This window comes from Anneissia japonica, unplaced genomic scaffold (assembly GCF_011630105.1).
Source record: "Anneissia japonica isolate Jap-2015-1 unplaced genomic scaffold, ASM1163010v1 scaffold251325_len469956_cov165, whole genome shotgun sequence".
NCBI classification, from domain to species: domain Eukaryota; kingdom Metazoa; phylum Echinodermata; class Crinoidea; order Comatulida; family Comatulidae; genus Anneissia; species Anneissia japonica.
The window spans coordinates 55,732-63,124 of NW_022730291.1; the positions used below are offsets into that span (position 1 = coordinate 55,732).

Genomic DNA, 7,393 nt, shown 5'->3' on the forward strand with positions numbered 1-7,393 from the left:
ACACGCAGAAGGTCCCCGGTTCGAGCCCGGGTGGAACCTTTATATTTTTCCTTTTATTTTTCATTTAAAACACTTTACTTTTACTCTTTTTAAAATAGGTTTTTCTGATAACTAAATAATAAATTATAAATGAAATACTGAAACACATCAAGTTGTCCTCGTATTCTTGGAATAATATTCTTTGTACATTAAGATATTACCGTATAAGCCATTGTTTTGTGATCGTGTATTGTAATAATTTTGACACGGTTCAAAGCCCTTTAAAATTTCGCATAATCCAGATCAATCCTGTGACTTTATTACTTTTATGACAAACATACAAGATTTTTCGTAGTGTAGTGGTTATCACGTCTGTTTTACACGCAGACGGTTCCTGGTTCGAGCCCGGGCGAAACCTGTTTTGTTTTCATTTAAAACTCTACTTTTAGTCATTTCATTTCATTCAGTATCATTTATTCAAATCGAAATATGTGAAAGTAAACAATTAATTATATAGCTATAAATTAATCATAAGGTTCTATAATAAATATTAATATTTAAATAAAATATTGAAAATCAAGCTGTCCTAGTATTCCTGGAATAATATTCTTGGTAATATTAAGATATTATTATAGGTCATTATTGTAGTGGTTATCACGTCTGCTTCACACGCAAAAGATTCACGTTTCGAGCCTGGGCGGAACCTGTTTTTTGTTTCTTTTTTTCATTTAAACTTTTTTCATTTAAACTTTGTTTTATTTAAAACTCTACTTTTAGTCTTTATTAATCATAAGGTTCTCTGATTATTAATTATATCCGAAACAAAATACTGAAACAGATCAAGCTGTCCTAGTATTCCTGGAATAATATTCTTGATACATTAAGATATTATAGGCCATTATTTTTGTGATCGTGTATTGTAATACTTTCGACAGTGTTTAAAGCGCTTCAAAACTTCGCACAATCTAGATCAATGGTACTCTGAGTTAATTATTTTTATAACAAGATTAGAAAGGGTTTCGTGGTGTAGTGGTTATCACGTCTGCTTCACACGCAGAAGGTCCCCGGTTCGAGCCCGGGCGGAACCTTTATAATTTTCCTTGTTTTATATTTAAAACACTCTACTTTTACTCTTTTTAAAATAAGTTTTTCTGATAACTAAATAATAAATTATAAATGAAATACTGAAACACATCAAGTTGTCCTCGTATTCTTGGAATAATATTCTTTGTACATTAAGATATTACCGTATAAGCCATTGTTTTGTGATCGTGTATTGTAATAATTTTGACACGGTTCAAAGCCCTTTAAAATTTCGCATAATCCAGATCAATCCAGTGACTTTATTACTTTTATGACAAACATACAAGATTTTTCGTAGTGTAGTGGTTATCACGTCTGTTTTACACGCAGACGGTCCCTGGTTCAAGCCCGGGCGAAACCTGTTTTGTTTTCATTTAAAACTCTACTTTTAGTCATTTCATTTCATTCAGTAACATTTATTCAAATCGAAATATGTGAAAGTAAACAATTAATTATATAGCTATAAATTAATCATAAGGTTCTCTAATAAATATTAATATTTAAATAAAATATTGAAAATCAAGCTGTCCTAGTATTCCTGGAATAATATTCTTGGTAATATTAAGATATTATTATAGGTCATTATTGTAGTGGTTATCACGTCTGCTTCACACGCAAAAGATTCACGTTTCGAGCATGGGCGGAACCTGTTTTTTGTTTTACTGAAACAAATCAATCTGTCCTAGAATTCCTGTAATAATGTTCTTGTTACATTAAAATATTTATTATAGGCTATTGTTTTTGTGATCGTGTATTTTAATAATTTCGACAGCGTTCAAAGCTCTTCCAAATTTCGCATAATCCAGATCAATCCCGTGACTTAATTACTTTCATGACAAACACACAAGAGGTTTCGTGGTGTAGTGGTTATCACGTCTGCTTTACACGCAGAAGGTCCCCGGTTCGAGCCCGGGCGGAACCTGTGTAGGCCTATATTTTTTATCATTAAAAACTCTACTTTTAGTCTTTATAAGGTTCTCTGATAATTATTTAAATTCGAAATAAAATACTGAAATAGATCAAACTGTCCTAGTATTCCTGGAATAATATTCTTGGTACAGTAAGATATTATAGGCCATTATTTTTGTGATCGTGTATTGTAATACTTTCGACCGTGTTTAAAGCGCTTCAAAACTTCGCACAATCTAGATCAATGGTACTCTGAGTTAATTATTTTTATAACAAGAATAGAAAGGGTTTCGTGGTGTAGTGGTTATCACGTCTGCTTCACACGCAGAAGGTCCCCGGTTCGAGCCCGGGCGGAACCTTTATATTCCTTGTATTTCATTTAAAATTCTATACTTTTAGTCTTTATTAATCATAAGGCTCTCTGATAATTATTTATATTCGAAATAAAATACTGAAACAAATCAATCTGTCCTAGAATTCCTGTAATAATGTTCTTGTTACATTAAATTATTTATTATAGGCTATTGTTTTTGTGATCGTGTATTTTAATAATTTCGACAGCGTTCAAAGCTCTTCAAAATTTCGCATAATCCAGATCAATCCCGTGACTTAATTACTTTCATGACAAACACACAAGAGGTTTCGTGGTGTAGTGGTTATCACGTCTGCTTCACACGCAGAAGGTCCCCGGTTCGAGCCCGGGTGGAACCTTTATATTTGTCTTTGTTTTTTATTTAAAACACTCTACATTTACTCTTTTTAAAATAAGTTTTTCTGATAACTAAATAATAAATTATAAATGAAATACTGAAACACATCAAGTTGTCCTGGTATTCCTGGAATAATATTTTTTGTACATTAAGATATTTCCGTATAGGCCATTGTTTTGTGATCGTGTATTGTAATACTTTTGACACGGTTCAAAGCTCTTTAAAATTTTGTATAATCCAGATTAATCCTGTGACTTTATTACTTTTATGACAAACATACAAGATTTTTCGTAGTGTAGTGGTTATCACGTCTGTTTTACACGCAGACGGTCCCCGGTTCGAGCCCGGCCGGAATCTGTTTTGTTTTCATTTAAAACTCTACTTTTACTCATTTCATTTTATTCAGTAACATTTATTCAAATCGAAATATGTGAAAGTAAACAATTAATAGCTATAAATTAATCACAAGGTTCTCTGATAAATATAAATATTTAAAAAAACCATACTGAAAATCAAGCTGTCATAGTATTCCTGGAATAATATTCTTGGTACATTAAGATATTATTATAGCATTATTGTAGTGGTTATCACGTCTGCTTTACGCGCAGAAAATTCAAGTTTCGAGCCTTGGCGGAACCTGTTTTTTGTTTCTTTTTTTCATTTAAACTTTTTTTCATTTAAACTTTGTTTCATTTAAAACTCTACTTTTATTCTTTATTAATCATAAGGTTCTCTGATTATTAATTATATTCGAAATAAAATACTGAAACAGATCAAGCTGTCCTAGTATTCCTGTAATAATATTCTTGTTACATTAAGATATTTATTATAGGCCATTGTTTTTGTGATCGTGTATTGTAATAACTTGGACAGCGTTCAAAGCTCTTCAAAATTTCGCATAATCTAGATCAATCCCGTGACTTTATTAATTTTATGACAAACATACAAGAGGTTTCGTGGTGTAGTGGTTATCACGTCTGCTTTACACGCAGAAGGTCCCCGGTTCGAGCCCGGCGGAACCTGTATAGGCCTATATTTTTTTATCATTAAAAACTCTACTTTTAGTCTTTATAAGGTTCTCTGATAATTATTTAAATTCGAAATAAATACTGAAATAGATCAAACTGTCCTAGTATTCCTGGAATAATATTCTTGGTATATTAAGATACTATAGCATTATTTTTGTGATCGTGTATTGTAATACTTTCGACCGTGTTTAAAGCGCTTCAAAACTTCGCACAATCTAGATCAATGCTACCCTGAGTTAATTATTTTTATAACAAGAATAGAAAGGGTTTCGTGGTGTAGTGGTTATCACGTCTGCTTCACACGCAGAAGGTCCCCGGTTCGAGCCCGGGCGGAAACTTTATATTCCTTCTATTTCATTTAAAACTCTATACTTTTACTCTGTATTAATCATAAGGTTCTCTGATAATTATTTATATTCGAAATAAAATACTGAAACAAATCAATTTGCCATTGTTTTGTGATCGTGTATTGTAATACTTTTGACACGGTTCAAAGCTCTTTAAAATTTTGCATAATCCAGATCAATCCTGTGACTTAATTACTTTTATCACAAACATACAAGAGGTTTCGTGGTGTAGTGGTTATCACGTCTGCTTTACACGCAGAAGGTCCCCGGTTCGATCCTGGGCGGAACCTGTTTTGTTTTAATTTAAAACTCTACTTCTAGACTTTATTAATCATAAGGTTCTCTGATAATCATTTATATTCGAAATAAAATACTGAAACAGATCAATCTGTCCTCTATTCCTGGAATAATATTCTTGGTGCATTAAGATATTATTATAGGTCATTATTGTAATGGTTATCACGTCCGCTTCACGCAGAAGGTCCCCGGTTCGAACCCAGGCGGAACGTTTTTTTTTTTTGTATTTTTTCATTTAATTTTTATTTTCATTTTAAATCTACTTTTAGTTTTTATTAATCATAAGGTTCTCTGATTATTAACTATATTCGAAATAAAATACTGAAACAGATCAAGCTGTCCTAGTATTCCTGTAATAATATTCTTGTTACATTAAGATATTTATTACAGGCCATTGTTTTTGTGATCGTGTATTGTAATAATTTCGACAGCGTTCAAAGCTCTTCAAAATTTCGCATAATATAGATCAATCCTGTGACTTAATTACTTTTATGACAGACATACAAAAGGTTTCGTGGTGTAGTGGTTATCACGTCTGCTTTACACGCAGAAGGTCCCCGGTTCGATCCTGGGCGGAACCTGTTTTGTTTTAATTTAAAACTCTACTTTTAGACTTTATTAATCATAAGGTTCTCTGATAATCATTTATATTCGAAATAAAATACTGAAACAGATCAATCTGTCCTCTATTCCTGGAATAATATTCTTGGTGCATTAAGATATTATTATAGGTCATTATTGTAGTGGTTATCACGTCCGCTTTACACGCAGAAGGTCCCCGGTTCGAACCCAGGCGGAACGTTTTTTTTTTGTATTTTTTCATTTAATTTTTATTTTCATTTTAAATCTACTTTTAGTTTTTATTAATCATAAGGTTCTCTGATTATTAACTATATTCGAAATAAAATACTGAAACAGATCAAGCTGTCCTAGTATTCCTGTAATAATATTCTTGTTACATTAAGATATTTATTATAGGCCATTGTTTTTGTGATCGTGTATTGTAATAATTTCGACAGCGTTCAAAGCTCTTCAAAATTTCGCATAATCCAGATCAATCCTGTGACTTAATTACTTTTATGACAGACATACAAGAGGTTTCGTGGTGTAGTGGTTATCACGTCTGCTTTACACGCAGAAGGTCCCCGGTTCGAGCCCGGGCGGAACCTGTTTTGTTTTCAATTAAAACTCTACTTTTAGACTTTATTAATCATAAGGTTCTCTGATACTCATTTATATTCGAAATAAAATAAGGAAACAGATCAAGCTCTCCTAGCATTCCTGGAATAATATTCTTTGTACATTAAGATATTATACGCCATTGTTTTTGTGATCGTGTATTGTAATAACTTCGACAGCGTTCAAAGTTCTTCAAAATTTCGCATAATCCAGATCAATCCTGTGAGTTTATTACTTTTATGAAAAACATACAAGAGGTTTCGTGGTGTTGTGGTTATCACGTCTGCTTCACACTTAGAAGGTCTCGGGCGGAACCTGTGTTTTTCTTTCTTTTTTTTTTCATTTGAAAACTCTACTTTTAGTCTTTATTAATCATAAGGTTCTCTGATTATTAACTATATTCGAAATAAAATACTGAAACAGATCAAGCTGTGCTAGTATTCCTGGAATAATATACTTGGTACATTAAGATAGGCCATTATTTTTGTGATCGTGTATTTTAATACTTTCGACAGTATTCAAAGCTCTTCAAAATTTCGCATAATCTAGATCAATCCTCTGAGTTAATTATTTTTATAACAAACATAGAAAAGGTTTCGTGGTGTAGTGGTTATCACGTCTGCTTCACACGCAGAAGGTCCCCGGTTGGAGCCCGGGCGGAACCTGTTTCTTTTTTTAATCTAAAAATTCCACTTTTAATTTTAATTTTTTTTAAATATAAAAATTCCACTTTTAATTTTTATAAATGTCCTGCCAACTGAATAATATTCTAAATACTGTACAACAAATTAAAAAAGAATATTCAAAGTTGCTCTATGATATTCTTCTTAACATAATATTCTTCGTCCATTATAATATTATTATTATAGACCGATAATTTTGTGAACGTTGATATTTTGGTGGTACTTTCTTACTGGTTTACATTTCTTACATTTATCAAGTTTTATTTATCAATACATTATTATCATTTATTTATTTTAAGAAAAAAATATTCTCCAGTGTTGAAAGCGCTTAAAGGTTCTACAACCACATTCCGGTGAGTTAAAAAATATTAAAAGACTGCCATTTTAACAATAATGTAAATATATACAATCATCGGATAACTAAAAAACTTACAAGCCTTTAATTAAGAATTGGCAACATAATACGTTATTGATTTGCTCTGTCATCATCAATTTGTAATGAGGGATTTAAAGACAATTATATCGCCTTGGATTTCTAACTAATTTTAGTTCTCCACACTCTGTGGCTAATTCGATTGAATCGATAGTAATTAACTAATTGTGTTGACTTAGTTTAACGATTTGCATTTATTGAATAAAAGAGACACATGTCAGTTCGTATAATAATAGATTCGCGAGGTAAATTAAAAATTACATATCTATTTAATGACCGTCTGCTGATGATTATATCACGTGGTCAGACGGTTGGAGAAGCTTATTATAAAGGTTTACACAGAAAATTGTCTTAGCCTTGTTGGAGTAATCTAGGGGTATGCTACATTTAGGTGTATAAAGATAATTATATAGTCTGTCATAAGCTATAAACAAAAAGAAAAAAAGAATTCAGTATTTGAACTGCTAATTTATATATTTGTTATTAACTTAAAAAATAATATAATATTTAATAAAAAAAAAAATACCCTTCAATTAACTGAAAATTAAACAATACCTTTTCTGTATTAATTCAGCGGAAACCTTTTCTTCGATCCTTTCTGTTTGGAAGTAGGTCTAAATTCATTGTTTGATCCTTTTAAATAAACTATTCAAAATACTTGTATGTAAGTAATCTTTTTTTGAGGCCATCCCACTTTTATTCATCAAATTTCAACCTCCATCTATACAGTAACCTCATATTAGAA

General features: G+C 31.3%; 12 non-coding genes across 12 annotated transcripts; all 12 read left to right on the top strand.

Moving 5' to 3' along the window:
* Positions 1-324: 324 nt before the first annotated feature.
* Positions 325-397, top strand: Trnav-uac. Its single transcript has one exon. It is a non-coding gene; the product is annotated as a tRNA-Val (tRNA).
* Positions 398-994: 597 nt separating this feature from the next.
* Positions 995-1,067, top strand: Trnav-cac. Its single transcript has one exon. It is a non-coding gene; the product is annotated as a tRNA-Val (tRNA).
* A 283-nt stretch (positions 1,068-1,350) lies between these two features.
* Positions 1,351-1,423, top strand: Trnav-uac. Its single transcript has one exon. It is a non-coding gene; the product is annotated as a tRNA-Val (tRNA).
* Positions 1,424-1,911: 488 nt separating this feature from the next.
* Positions 1,912-1,984, top strand: Trnav-uac. The gene has a single exon. It is a non-coding gene; the product is annotated as a tRNA-Val (tRNA).
* A 273-nt stretch (positions 1,985-2,257) lies between these two features.
* Positions 2,258-2,330, top strand: Trnav-cac. Its single transcript has one exon. It is a non-coding gene; the product is annotated as a tRNA-Val (tRNA).
* Positions 2,331-2,609: 279 nt separating this feature from the next.
* Trnav-cac lies at positions 2,610-2,682 on the top strand. The gene has a single exon. It is a non-coding gene; the product is annotated as a tRNA-Val (tRNA).
* A 949-nt stretch (positions 2,683-3,631) lies between these two features.
* Trnav-uac lies at positions 3,632-3,703 on the top strand. The gene has a single exon. It is a non-coding gene; the product is annotated as a tRNA-Val (tRNA).
* A 271-nt stretch (positions 3,704-3,974) lies between these two features.
* Trnav-cac lies at positions 3,975-4,047 on the top strand. The gene has a single exon. It is a non-coding gene; the product is annotated as a tRNA-Val (tRNA).
* Positions 4,048-4,273: 226 nt separating this feature from the next.
* On the top strand, positions 4,274-4,346 carry Trnav-uac. Its single transcript has one exon. It is a non-coding gene; the product is annotated as a tRNA-Val (tRNA).
* A 515-nt stretch (positions 4,347-4,861) lies between these two features.
* Trnav-uac lies at positions 4,862-4,934 on the top strand. Its single transcript has one exon. It is a non-coding gene; the product is annotated as a tRNA-Val (tRNA).
* A 515-nt stretch (positions 4,935-5,449) lies between these two features.
* On the top strand, positions 5,450-5,522 carry Trnav-uac. Its single transcript has one exon. It is a non-coding gene; the product is annotated as a tRNA-Val (tRNA).
* Positions 5,523-6,124: 602 nt separating this feature from the next.
* On the top strand, positions 6,125-6,197 carry Trnav-cac. Its single transcript has one exon. It is a non-coding gene; the product is annotated as a tRNA-Val (tRNA).
* The last annotated feature ends 1,196 nt before the right edge of the window (positions 6,198-7,393 follow it).